At 51.2% G+C, this 12626-nt stretch overlaps 1 long non-coding RNA gene across 1 annotated transcript in view; it reads left to right on the forward strand.

Moving 5' to 3' along the window:
• LOC115076628 overlaps positions 1 to 12626 on the forward strand; it is a 231145-nt gene that overhangs the window by 103312 nt on the left and 115207 nt on the right. The window contains exon 2 of the long non-coding RNA XR_003852818.1: positions 10827 to 10953. This is a non-coding gene — a long non-coding RNA (uncharacterized LOC115076628). The remainder of the gene's footprint in view (positions 1 to 10826; positions 10954 to 12626) is intronic.

A 12626-nucleotide genomic window follows, 5' to 3' on the forward strand; every position in this document is an offset into this window, starting at 1 on the left:
GCAACAACATTTATATAAATGCACTTTGGAGTGATACGTAAAGGGTTTCTTTGGCTAACTATGAAATAAGCTGGAAATTAAACACAGCATTTAAAAATGTACCCATATTCACCAGCTAAGTTTTAGCCGGATAAAAAGACATGGTGTACTCGGCACTAGCTGGTTAAAGAGGAGGCATTCCCAGGATGGTGTTTAGATCAGCAGAGGGAAAATCCGTGCGCGTTATTTTCCGTTGAAAAAAAGTACCCGCATGAAACAGCAGACGCGCTTGTCCGCTGGGTTTTTTGCATCCTTAGCAAGTTTTCAAAACGAAAGCCCGCATGTCCTTTTTATCTTTGATAACTGGGGCGGAGTCCATGGGATTAAAAAATCACTGTGTGGACTGCATCTCAGTGCGCAGAGCGGGAACATCGTTCCTTAAGTGATAAAAAGAAAGAAATGCAAGGAGAGAAGCAGAACAGCTGAGACACATCTCCTGTATGCTGGCGATGTTCCCCAGTGTCTCTCTGGGCGCGCGCTGCCTTTCTGATGTGGCAGCAGGACGCACCATGTTTTGCTGCTGTTACTAGGGTTTCTCTACCCTGGGAACCGATCCTTGGAACGCTTCATCCCAAAACTTGATTGGAGGGAGTACCTTGCTCATACTTTGCGTCCAGTGGTAAACAAGCACGTGGGGGTGTGTGTGTGTGTGTGTGTCACTGTGTCTGTGTATGTGCTCTGTGTGTCTACGCATAGGCAGTGGAATGGTGTGGGCCTCTGGGGCCATGGCCCTACCAACTTTTTCCCCTACATTGCTCCAGCCAGTAGGGCACATGTGAGAGGTAGGGGGGGCATTTGGTTTATTTGGCCCCCTCCAACCAAAAAAAAGGCGTTCTGCTGCCCCTGTGTCCGATTTTTCATGAGCGCACAAAATGTTCAAGTGCATTACGTGAAAACTTATCAACATTGAAAAATCACTGGAAACAGAGTTAATCTTATGTTTGAGTGAGGAACGATGTTTACTTTGCTTTTCCAATGCCTACTAATGACATACGTTTGCGTCTGGGTTTTATTTCCAGTTGGGGTGATGAAAACCATGTGATGCATGGAATTTCTAGCGTTTGACTTTATTGAAACTGACCCTCACCTACATCCGATCGAAGTCATTTCCAATAGTCTGCACCTAACCAATACATTTTCAGACATTACTGTGCCTCCGAACATATGGATAGATTCCAAGATGCTTTATTGCATACAGAGCGTCCCACCTCAGCCACTGCTACATGCAAAATGTGGTCATTAGGGCTGCAACTATTCACTAAATCCTTATTGTATTCATCTCACAAGGGTTGGGTCTCCTGTAATTGAGGGTGTCTGGTGCCTTTCTTCTTAAACCTTGGTACCGCAAACACTGCCTGCACTGCAGTCTCTCCAGGAATATAGGACCCCAATGAGAAGCTGATAACGAGATAAATGTGATTCCCTGTTCATTGTTCTTTTAGCATTCCCTCTGAGTATATTCTCCAGGGCTGTTGGTTGTTGGCTCCTAGCAGGGCCCTGGAATTTAACCTTTACTTCCCGGAGAATCCAGGACAGCCTTTGGGGGGTTGGCAACCCGGAGCTGTTTCCCTCCGGACTATACAGACTATTTCCTGCTCATTCTTTTGTGGGAAATCATTGCTATCTGTCGGTTCTGGGAAATATGCCTCACTTGTGTAAATGCTGTTTCTGCGTATTTTGCATAGTAGAGGAGGACTTGCAGGTCTCACCTTTAACCTGTGGCACTTCCACAGGGAAAAGGTGGGCACTGGGCAATCGTTCCACCTCTCTCCTGCGATCTACCTGGCCAGCTCATGCCCTTCCTCTGGCAGCAGCAGCAGGGCCAGTCTTTCAGGCCCACCTCAGCCGTGGCCAGAGTCAGTGTACGAGGGAGGAAGAAAAGAAGCCCAGGGCAGTTTCTGCTGTTAGAGAGCTTAGAGGGGGCAGCAATGACCGAGAAATTCGGTGTTGGGGGGGGTTTCACGTTTCCAGCTAATCCTATGCAAAGGGTGGAACTGGGGCAAGACCTTTGGGTGCACGCCGGCTCCCAGGCCTCGCGCCTCATTTCTGGGGGTAAGGTGGCCAGAAGGGGGAGGGGAATGAGGAAGGGTGACTGTTGGGGGGGGGGGTGTGAAGTCTGTCTCCTTCCCCCATCTCCCTGAAGTCCGCCATGCAAACGTGGGCTCTCTGGCACTTCTTTCCTCCCCAAAATCTGATGTGCCCTGTATTTTCCAGCAGGTGTGAGAGAACAGATGGAGAAAGAGAGAGTCATGTGGGCCCTGCCCGGGGGAGGTGAGGGAAGAGAAGAAAAGGTAATAATGGCAAGAGCGTGGAGGGAGAGGCAGGTGATAATGCCAAGGGATGGTGGTGGAGGGGAGAGAGAAGAGCGTGATCAAGCCGGGGGTGGGGGGCAGGGAACAGGGAAGGTGGCTTCGTGAGGCCTGCGCTGTTCCAGGGCCCTGCTGCCGAGTTGGCAGCGCTGCCTTTGCCGGTCGCTGGCCTTGCAGTCCCGGTACCGTTGGATAAGGCCCTGCTGCGGGGGCACGGAGGGGCGTCGCCTGCCTCGCTTTGCGTTGCTTTATATTAAAGCCGCCGGTAGTGGAAGGAGCGCGTTACCGCCGCTCTCGCTGTCCCTCCCACCTCCTTTCCCCCCCCCCCGTGCCCCTGACAGGCCTCCTCCTCCTCCTCCTCCTTTCTGTGCTGGGACTTGCCTCCCTCCCCGCTGCTGGGGGAAACGCTGCAGGTAACATTCCTGGCTAAGAATATTTGTCTTAATGCAGCCAGGGGATAAGCATCTGACTAATTCAATACCAATTGGCTAATGTGGAGAAGAATGTCTTTCTGTTTTAAAAAGCAAATATTTGAATATCTAAATACTTGCCCCCACGAGCAGCCGAATCAAAACAGAAGAAGTATTTCTGGGAGCGACCGCAGGCCGCCAGCAGGGCTGTGTCCCCCCCCCCCCCCCCCCTGGAGAGGGAAGCGCCAGGCTCTGGGTCCCAGTGATTCCCAAGCTCGTGCCTGCAGGGCCTGTTCCACACAGGGATTACGTTTCTACCGGGCCAGGGAGAGGAGCAGAGAAACAGAGGGAGAGGAAGCTAGAAATGAAGGGGGGGGGGGGGGGGAAGAGAGGTGGTGAGGGGAGACAGGATGGGGGGGGGGGGGCAAGGCGTTACTTGCGGGGGGTGTACCCAGACTTTGCTAAAGGGAATTTCATCTTCAGCTCGAGGTCCCCACCGGCCCCCACCTCTGCTGCTTCTGGAGGAGCCCCTGCCACACTCCCTGGGGCTGGATTTAAGATTCGGGCACCCGCAGGCAGAGCGCCAAAGGCATTGCCCTTTTGCAGCTGTGCCAAGCACATGGCTCTTAAAGCAGGGAGGGCGAGCTCCAGTCCTCGAGGGCCGCAAACAGGCCAGGCTTTCAGGATATCCACAATGAACACGCATGAGAAAGATCTGCATGCACTGCCGCGTCGAAGAGCGGCGTCCCGTCGGGCGGCTGACCAGCAGCTCGTGGGGGGCAGCCCGCAGACCACCGAACGCAATATATAACCTTTAACCCCTGTAGAAAGGGCCCACGGGTAGATTCCGCACCTCTCCCTAGGAGCGCGCTCGCTCCTCTTCCTGATATTTAAAGGGACCACGACGGGAAAGTCCCTGTGGCCCCTAGAGATGACATCATTGGCACAACCCTATATTCGGGCAGCTCCCCAGAAGCAACTCGCTTCAGCAACAGGTCCAACCTCATTCTAATAGTGCGTGTTACTTCCCAGCATTCTCAGCTGTCTTTGGTTTGTCTTCTGTTCTTCATCCCCGCCTGCTCCATCCACGTTGCCTGCCTGCCCTACCTATTCGTCCCTCTCTTCCTCCCTCGGACAGATACCTGGTTTGACCCCGGCTTGGACCTCGGATACGACTGACTGCCGCCTGCCTACGACCCAGCTTACTACGGACCCTTTTCTCCTGCCCTCAGCAGAGACCCCCCCCACCCGAGCCCTGCTGGCCCCGGCACCCAAAGGCTCAACCCGAGGGGAACGTTGGCCGGTAGAGGTGAAGGTCCGGACTGGTCTCTGCTTCCCCTGGGTCCGCCTGCCCGGGGGTCCACAGCTACAACAATAAGTAAAGATCAGAACTCCTAATTAACAATTCCTTCATTTAACAAGCATCCCGCCATCTGCTGATACACGGACGCAGGTGCGCAGCAGCCTCTGCGGTGGATGATCGGCCCGGCACATAGCTGACAGCTCCCAAAGGCAGAGAAGACCACGGCACAGACGTTTAGGAGAAGTTTGCTGGGTGTGTGTGTGTGTGTGTAGGGGGGCGGGGGTGTGTGATGAAAAAGTGTCAGGACTCTTTTCCTGGGATGCAGCCAGTCTGCCATCCTTAATCCTGGCAGGTTCAAACGCCTCCTCTCTGCTCATACCTTTCACTCACCACATGCACCTTCAGGGGTTTTTGCAGTGCTCTCCCTGGCACAGTCTCTGCTGGGGAATGCTCCTCCCGAGCACGCAGATTATTTTTTTTTTTTAACAAATTGTGTGTTTTACCGGTGTGCAGATACATTAATGCTTTGTTGTAGAGCGCTCTGCTTGTATCAGAAAAAACAAAAAAAGATTGATACAGCCACCGAACTCCTGAGGCCCGATATCTGCAGATGTTCACTGTGCTGTGTTTTTTTCTCATGCGTGCAAAAAGATATTGGGGGCTGGGAGTGGGGAGGTAGGGGGCAGAGATTCACTCCTGTAGGTAATGATCTGCCCTCCTCTAGGTGACACAGAACGGCGTCTGCAGTCTCTAGAGTGGCACCTCTTACAGTGGTGTCTACCAATTAATATGGTAAAGCTGAGATAAGGTGAAGAGGTTGACTCTATGAGCACCAACGGAGATGAGTGTGATTTAAAAAAAACAAAACTTAATTGGATCCTCCCTAGGAGACAATGGGATTTAGATTAATAGGATCTAGAAACAATCTAGGAAGGGAAGATCATGGGAAACACAAGCTGGATATCTCTCAGGCCAATACAGTAAAAATTGCCCTCTCCTGTGTGCGATACAGTAAATTAATTTATTTAAATTAGGGCCCGCGGTAAAAAGAGGCGCTAGGGACACTAGTGCTTCCCTAGCGCCTCTTTTTGGACAGGAGCGGCGGCTGTCAGTGGGTTTGACAGCCGACGCTCAATTTTGCCGGCGTCAGTTCTGAAACCCACTGACAGCCACGGGTTCGGAAACCGGACGCTGGCAAAATTGAGCATCCGGTTTTCAATCCGCGAGCCCATTTTAATTTTTTTTTTTTTTTAACTTTTGGGACCTCCGACTTAATATCGCCATGATATTAAGTCAGAGGGTGCACAGAAAAGCAGTTTTTTCTGCTTTTCTGTGCACTTTCCCAGTATCGAGAAAAATTAACGCCAGCCTTTGGGTAGGTGCTAATTTCTGAAAGTAAAATGTGCGGCTTGGCTGCACATTTTACTTTCTGTATTGCGCGGGAATGACTAATAGGGCCATCAACATGCATTTACATGTTTGGGGGGGGGGGTTGGACATGCGTTTTCGACGCGCTATTACCCCTTACTGAATAAGGGGTAAAGCTAGCGCGTCAAACTCGTGTGCAAATGCCGGTGGAGCGCACTGTACTATATTGGCCTGTTTGTTAGGAACACAGGGCCACGAGGACGGTTGCCAACAAGCTGCATGTCAGAGAGAGCCAGTCCAGGGTTTTTAGTTTTAATTGAATCTTTATTTAAACAGGGTTTTTATGTAAATTAATTCTTCTCAACAACCACCACAAATTATCACAAGTCGTCTAACTCTTTAGATCGTAGCGCAGTTCAGCATTTCACAACACGGAGCCATCTAAAAGTGAAAAAATATCATCTTACCTCTTCCTGCAGCCCCACCACCCCTCTCCCCACCTCCGACTGGTGCAATTGATCCGAGTCCTCCAATGGCCGCCAAACTTTCCGAAATTCAGCCAGTCTGTCATATCACCTGTCACATTCTGTATCCCCCCCCCCCCCCCAACCTCTTATACAACTCAGGCAGAAATGAACTTTCCTCAGCGGGCAGCCGCTTCCTATCTGGCTGCCGTTAGTATTTGTTTAATTAGCCTATTAATAGGCAGAGACAGATGATGCCTCCTCAGCCAGGGCACTGAACCAGAAAAATGCAGGGCGCCGCACCACCGCTATGTTTTTTTTTTTTTTTGCGATATCTTGAGTGCGCTTCTGAATTTGATTCCAGAAGGGCAGAACTGCTGTGCATATGACCCAATGTGACCCAATATGACCCAATGTGACCCACTGCTCCGCAGACTCGCCAGGACACTTCAGATACCCTTTGAGTACAATTTCTGCAATCTCCGGGGCGGGCGATACCATCAAACGAGCAGACTTCAGCAAACCCGACAAGCCAGTCCAGGTTCTGGCCCCGTTGTACTCCTGCCTGTCCTGGAGACGTTGGGACCACAAGTCCATGGGTGCACTTGGGTCAACCCGGGGCCTGAAGCTGCTTGAAAACCTTACCAGTAGCCCTGCTATGCCCCTTTGCATTTGTGGAAATAACAATCCGGCTTTTCTCATGCCAGGGGCCGAAACCCAAACTGGATCAGACTGTTTGAGCTGGGCCCCGGGCAAGGTGGCAACGCTTTCTGCTGCAGCTGCTGCTAGCAAGGGTTTGGTTCACGTTTCTGACAAAATAACAGGAGAATGAATGTTCTGGCTGAATTTGGCCCCCTCTGCACGCGCTGCCCCTCGGCGTCTCCTGTCGCTTCATGGCAGCTCTCGCAGGGAGGGGCGGGAGCTGAGGGCAGGGTCGGGTTTAGGGATTTCTTTGCTGTGAGGGAAATGTAGGGATTGGAGAAAGACAGATAAGCAAAAGAAGTTAAAACAGTGGTCAGGCGATTAAAAAAAACCCCAAAAAACAACAAACAAAACAAAAGTAACATTAAAAAGACAAGAAAAATAGAAAGGAAATGAAGGAAACAGAAGGAGAGGGTTGGCAGAGGCCTGGTAGTGTTACAGCAGGCGAAAGCAAGACAGCCTGGGCCCTGGCAGGCCCTCAGTGGATGGGCAATGAAAGTAATTAAAGCCGTGAGAAACACGTAAGGTCCATTGAGCCCAGCATCCCTTCTCTGACAGTGACCAGTCGGGGTCGCTAGGGGAGATCCATCCCTTGGTGCTCACTTCCTGAAATAAGAAGTGGTGGTGCCCCAACTCTGCCCGGCTAATAAATAGTTAAATGGCTCTGGTCCTCCAGAGACCCGGTTCAGGTTGCCTGGCACCGGGCGTGCTTAACGCAGCAAGCGCCAGCTCCCAGCAATGGCAATAGGCAGTCTCCCCAGGGCTGGATTTCCCCTCGGGCACAGTAGTCAGACGTCTAGGGGCACCTGGCCTCCCCCCTTCCCCGAGCACCATCATCTCCTTTCTACCAGCGGGAAGGGGAAGGGGCGAGATGGGGGGAAGGCCCTGAAGACCCTGCACCTGGGGGTGCATGAGGGTAGAAATCCAGCCCATAGGTAGTGCCAGTGGGCCCGCAGTGAGCGACCCGGCCTCCGTTTGTTCACAGATAACTTAATCTGGCAAGGTGAATGGCAGCGAGCCTGCCGGATGCCGCAGGGGCAGTTGTGCAGGTGTAGTCGGGTAGGGTTCTCCAGACGGGGAGTTGCTGGTTCCTGAGGACAGCAGCAGCCTTCCCAAGCGGTGATGGAGACACCAGTGTTTCCCTGAACCGCTAACAGAGTTTCCACCATAGACGCGGCGTTCGTGCAGCCCCCTGTAAACACCGTCCTCCTCTCCTTCTGACTTCAGTGCCGGCATTTGACGATTTCAGGAGCCTTCGGCAGGACGAGGGGGGTCCTCTCACTTTCTTTCTGCTCCTTTCCATCAGCTTTTTTTTTTTTTTTTTTTTTTTACACTAAAGCCCCTGTCCTCCGTACCCTGAAGCTCTGCAAACACAGTCCCCAAAGCCCCCAAAGGACCTGCTTTTCAGGGTAAGCCATTCTAAGATGCCGCTTAGCCCGCGTGCACTTCAGTGCATGGCCCGGGACAGAGGCCCCGGAGGGCTGGATTTGAGAAGCACCAAACGAGGGGGCACTGAGAACGGTGCTGGGTCAGGGCGGATGGCATTGGCCAGGTTCTGCAGTCGGTGCCAGCAGAAGCCCCCATCCAAGCGATGGCCGGGGGGTGCGGCTGGACACGGGACTCATGTGAGGACAGTGAGCACAGCTGCAGACGGGCTGAGGTGCTCCGGGACTAAGCTGCCAGAGCAGATAACTCTTAACGGCCAAAATTCCAGGAAGCTTGATCCCCCCCCTGAAACATAGATCCCATTCACAGGGTCTGTAACCTGAGAGCCGCTCTCCAGAGCTGGGATTAACACAAATATTTGGCTCTACCTGTCCTGCTCGAGCATATCTCCTGGGTAACTCCGTAATGCCCAATAGTTGCCTCCTAACAAAAAAAAAAAAAAAAAATCCATCTGCATCATCCCCTGCAGTTTTGCCTGTAGCCCCTCGCTCCCGCAGCATTCACATACAGAGCCCCCCCATCCTTCGCAGTCAGAGCCCCTCCTCTCCCTAACACCTGCTATATCCACCTACAGTTCCCCATCCCTTGCACTGCTCACCTACAGCCCCAGCCCAGTTGCAGACCCTTCCATCTCCCCCCTGCAGTGCAACCTCCCAACTCACCACCCACTGCCAGGGCTCGCCGACGGTCCCCCAGCCACCGTGATTCATCCCAGCACAATCCTCTCCAAATCACCTTTGTGAGCACTGGAAAGGGGGACGGGGGGAGAGTGAGAAGTTGCCAATTCCTATTGCTATCTATCGCGGGGGATTCAACTGCCCCCCCCCCCCCCAATACTTTTATACGGACAGTGACAGAGCTGCCCAAGGAGGCGCGCTCTCCCCGTGTGGCGTCCTTGCGTCCGACTCATCTGCATCCAGGGGTAATAACCCGCAGAGGCAGCCGAAGCTTCGGCGCCGTCTCTTGTTAGTTCACAAAAAAAATGGAAATCCCGCGCGTGTCGGTAAAGGGCTCCAGCTTTCAGACTCTGCGCTTTAGGGCAAAGGCCGCGCTGAATCATCGCCCGTCGGCTTGCGCTTGGCCCGTCGAATCTTTACCGTGGGCGCCCAGGGAAGCGCGGTCCCTGCCGCCTGCATTGTCGGCGCCTGCCGTCCCTTTCCCCGGCCTAAGCACCAGCCCTCGGGAGCACCCTCTCGGCGCAGCCAAGAGACCGCACCTCGTGAGACAGCCCCTGCGCTGAGGGACCGGTGAAATCGGCGCTGGTTGCCTGCGTGTTTTTTCTTCTTAGCGTGCGTGGCAAACGCTGGCGCCCCTGCGGGACGCAATAAAGGACGGGCATGCAAATGAGATGCACGCAGAAGTAAAGCGCGGTAATAAAGCGCGCAGAAACCCGCCCTGAGGCCCGCATTAATGTGCTGAACCTGCGAGTGATTCACGGGGCGAGAGCTTTTCCCTTTCATCGAACAGCGAAGTCATCAGTGGTCTGGGAGTGTCCAACCCCTGCACGATCTGTCTCCGACTGCGTGGCAGCTGTACCAGGGGATGCCGGCAAGCGCGGGGGAAATGCAACAGAGATTTCTTCAGATGAGCCGCAAAATGTACCAATAGCGTCCAGAAAAAGTGAAGGTAATCCATGATTATCACTGCCAGCGATGGAGTGAATTGGCCTCCCGACACGTGCTTTTAACTTAACTCCTGCCCTGACCCAGGCGCTTATAAAATCCGTGTCCAAATACCCGCACTAACTTGATGCGTGGCTCCCTGCATAGCTTGTGAATAGTTAATTGCCTCCTTTGCATGCCATTTGCATGCAGGCAAAACCAGCCAGGGTTTTTTAAAGCAGGTTTATGCATGGCTTTTTTCCCACGCTGACCACGTTATTAGCAGTTATAGCAGAAGTAAAGTTCAGCGGGAGGGAACCCCAGCGCCGGCTTGAGCGGGTTAAGTATTTCCGTGCTGGTTTCATTCATAAATCCTTTTTTTTTTTTGGAAAAAAATGTTGTGCGCATACTGGAGATATGTGCATATGCGAGCGCCTTTTAAAACCTGCGTGTTGCGTGTCGGCCCGACTTCTGCATGTATATCCCAGCTTTGACACGCGCCGGGCTTTTAAAATTCCCCCCAAATAGCGTATTCCTGAAGCCCTAATATATGTGATCAAGTAGACCATGCACCATTAACAGATCCAGCCAGTAGTCTAGACCCAGGGGAGGCAGGACCTCGGGTGTGTCGGTGTTGCGATTGTTGTGATAATACTGTCTCAGGGCACATATGGCAAGATCCAACTACGCATCTGAAGGTGACAGAGTGTACATAAAATGCTGTAATTTACACCATTTGTCCATGCCCAAAGATATATTATAGGCTGGATCACCAGATCAATTGGATCTGGTTAACAGAGCAGCAGAGCTCCCTAAGTACACCTAAGGCATATGCCCTGATGAGTCAACACAGCAATAGAAACACAAATTTTCGCACCTCCAACGAACTGTTTTGGAACAAATGTGAGGTCCAGCAAGAGAAGGTAATGGATTGGCTGCTCTTAACTTTAAGGAGCAGTATTAGATTTATAGATTACACACAAAGGCCCCATTTGGGGTTCAATGGAGTCCTCAATTGGTTTTCATTGATTTAGCCTTAGTGTTTGGATGAAATAATCGTCAGCAATTATTATACATACTGGCAATATGTTAAATAAAATGTTTTCTATGTTTAAGTTTTCTATTTGCAAATTGTCATCATGATATTAAGCGACATATGTGACCCATGATTGGTCTTTTTGTAGGTCAAGAAGGACTATGTAATATGTCCCTTCCTAGAAGCCGTTGCACATCTAGAGAGCCTTCCCTGAATTACAGCAGCAAATGCTTTGGAAGCCCTGATGAAGGAGATTGAACGTGGCCTAGTATCAGGTACTTCTGAAGTTGCCGACCATAATTGCACCATATTGAGCTTAAGATAAGTGCTCCAGCTCTCTTTGCACAATTTTTGTGATAAGATGGGATTATTTATGTGTAAATATTAGTTGACATAAGAGTATGCTGCAAGCCCATTATGGATTTTAATTGTACGTGAAGTATGTCACAGCCCGTGCTTAATGATTAAACTGAAGTCAGTAGCACTGAAAAGATCAAATGTGGTGCTGAACCTACATTTTAACAAGATTGTTGTTAGTATCTTGGCTCCGTAGAGTTGTACCGTTGTCAGATGATTTACTTCCCCTCGGTGTGGTATTTTCACTTGCTTAAGTATTACATCACAATAGATTTAATACCATATAGATTTCCAAGTCCTCTTCATGTAAAATCTCATATTATAAATGCACAATTTTAAATTGCGAGGTGGGAGGAGGTGGGCTCCAGGCTGTAAGGCTGCCCTAATAACCTTGCCCCAGCCCTGTGCATACATCTGCTTTGCAGGTTGTGCTGGGTGTGCATGGAGATGTACATGCGGAAGTTACACTGTCATTCTTTCCTGAATAATTCCTAGCATTCTGTTTGCTCCTTTGGCTGCCGCCGCACACTGAGCCAAGGATTTCAGCGTACTGTCAACAATGACTCCTAGTTAGTTTTCCTTGGTGGTGAGTCCTACTGCAGAACCCATTATTGTGTATCTAAAGTTAGGATTATTTTTCCCTATGTGCTTCACTTTGCACCTGTCCACGTTAAATTTCGCCTGCCGTTTAGATGCCCAATTCTCCAGTTTCGCGAGGGACCTTCTGCAGCTCCCTGCAGTCTACCTGTGCTTTAACGACCCCCGAATAGTTTTGTGTCATCTGCAAATCTGAAAATCAATGGGACAATCTGAGCCACAACTCCATGCATGCAACGGGGCAAAGCCAGGACTGGATCAGCCTTTTTGGGTGGTGCGGTGTGAGCTTGCAACCCTAGTGGGAGCAGGAGCAGAGGGACGGAGTGGCACTCAGCAGCTACTCTTCTTTGTTCAGTAGTTAGGGGGCAGAAGCAAACTCTTCTTTGGACCCCCTAGGCCCTATCAGAATAGGTACTGCAGTTCTTCTTCAACCTCGTGGCCACAGGCTAAATGCTGTTTGGGCACATATCCGGCTAAATTCTAGCTGTCTAATGAGTTAGGAGGCTAGAATTTAGCAGATACGTTAGGGGTGTTCTGGGGGCATAACTGGGAGGGGTTGAGTTTGCCAGCTAAATTAACCGGCTAACTCCAATATTCAGAGCTAGTTGGATCACTTAGTCTGCTAAGTTTGGTCAGGCCAAAGAGCTGTCCTAAAGTTAGCCAACTATATTCAGGTTATCCGACTAACTTTGCTATCTGGATTGTGTCTGAATATGGACCTCTTTGCGCTTGGTGCCCTGTGCGACTGCACAGTTGACATACCCCAAAAGCTGGCCTTGTACACCATGCCAACTGCTGACGTGACGCCATGTGCACTAGGTTCATGTATGCTGTGCACCCTGAAGTCAGGTGCACCATGTGCACTAGGTTCATGTATGCTGTGCACCCTGAAGTCAGGTGCGCACCACGTGTGCTAGGTTCATGTACACTGTGCCCCCTGGGGTCAGGTGTGCCATGTGTCCTAGATTCATGTACACTGTGGCTCCTGGGGTCA

This window comes from Rhinatrema bivittatum, chromosome 15 (assembly GCF_901001135.1).
Source record: "Rhinatrema bivittatum chromosome 15, aRhiBiv1.1, whole genome shotgun sequence".
In the NCBI taxonomy this organism is placed as follows: domain Eukaryota; kingdom Metazoa; phylum Chordata; class Amphibia; order Gymnophiona; family Rhinatrematidae; genus Rhinatrema; species Rhinatrema bivittatum.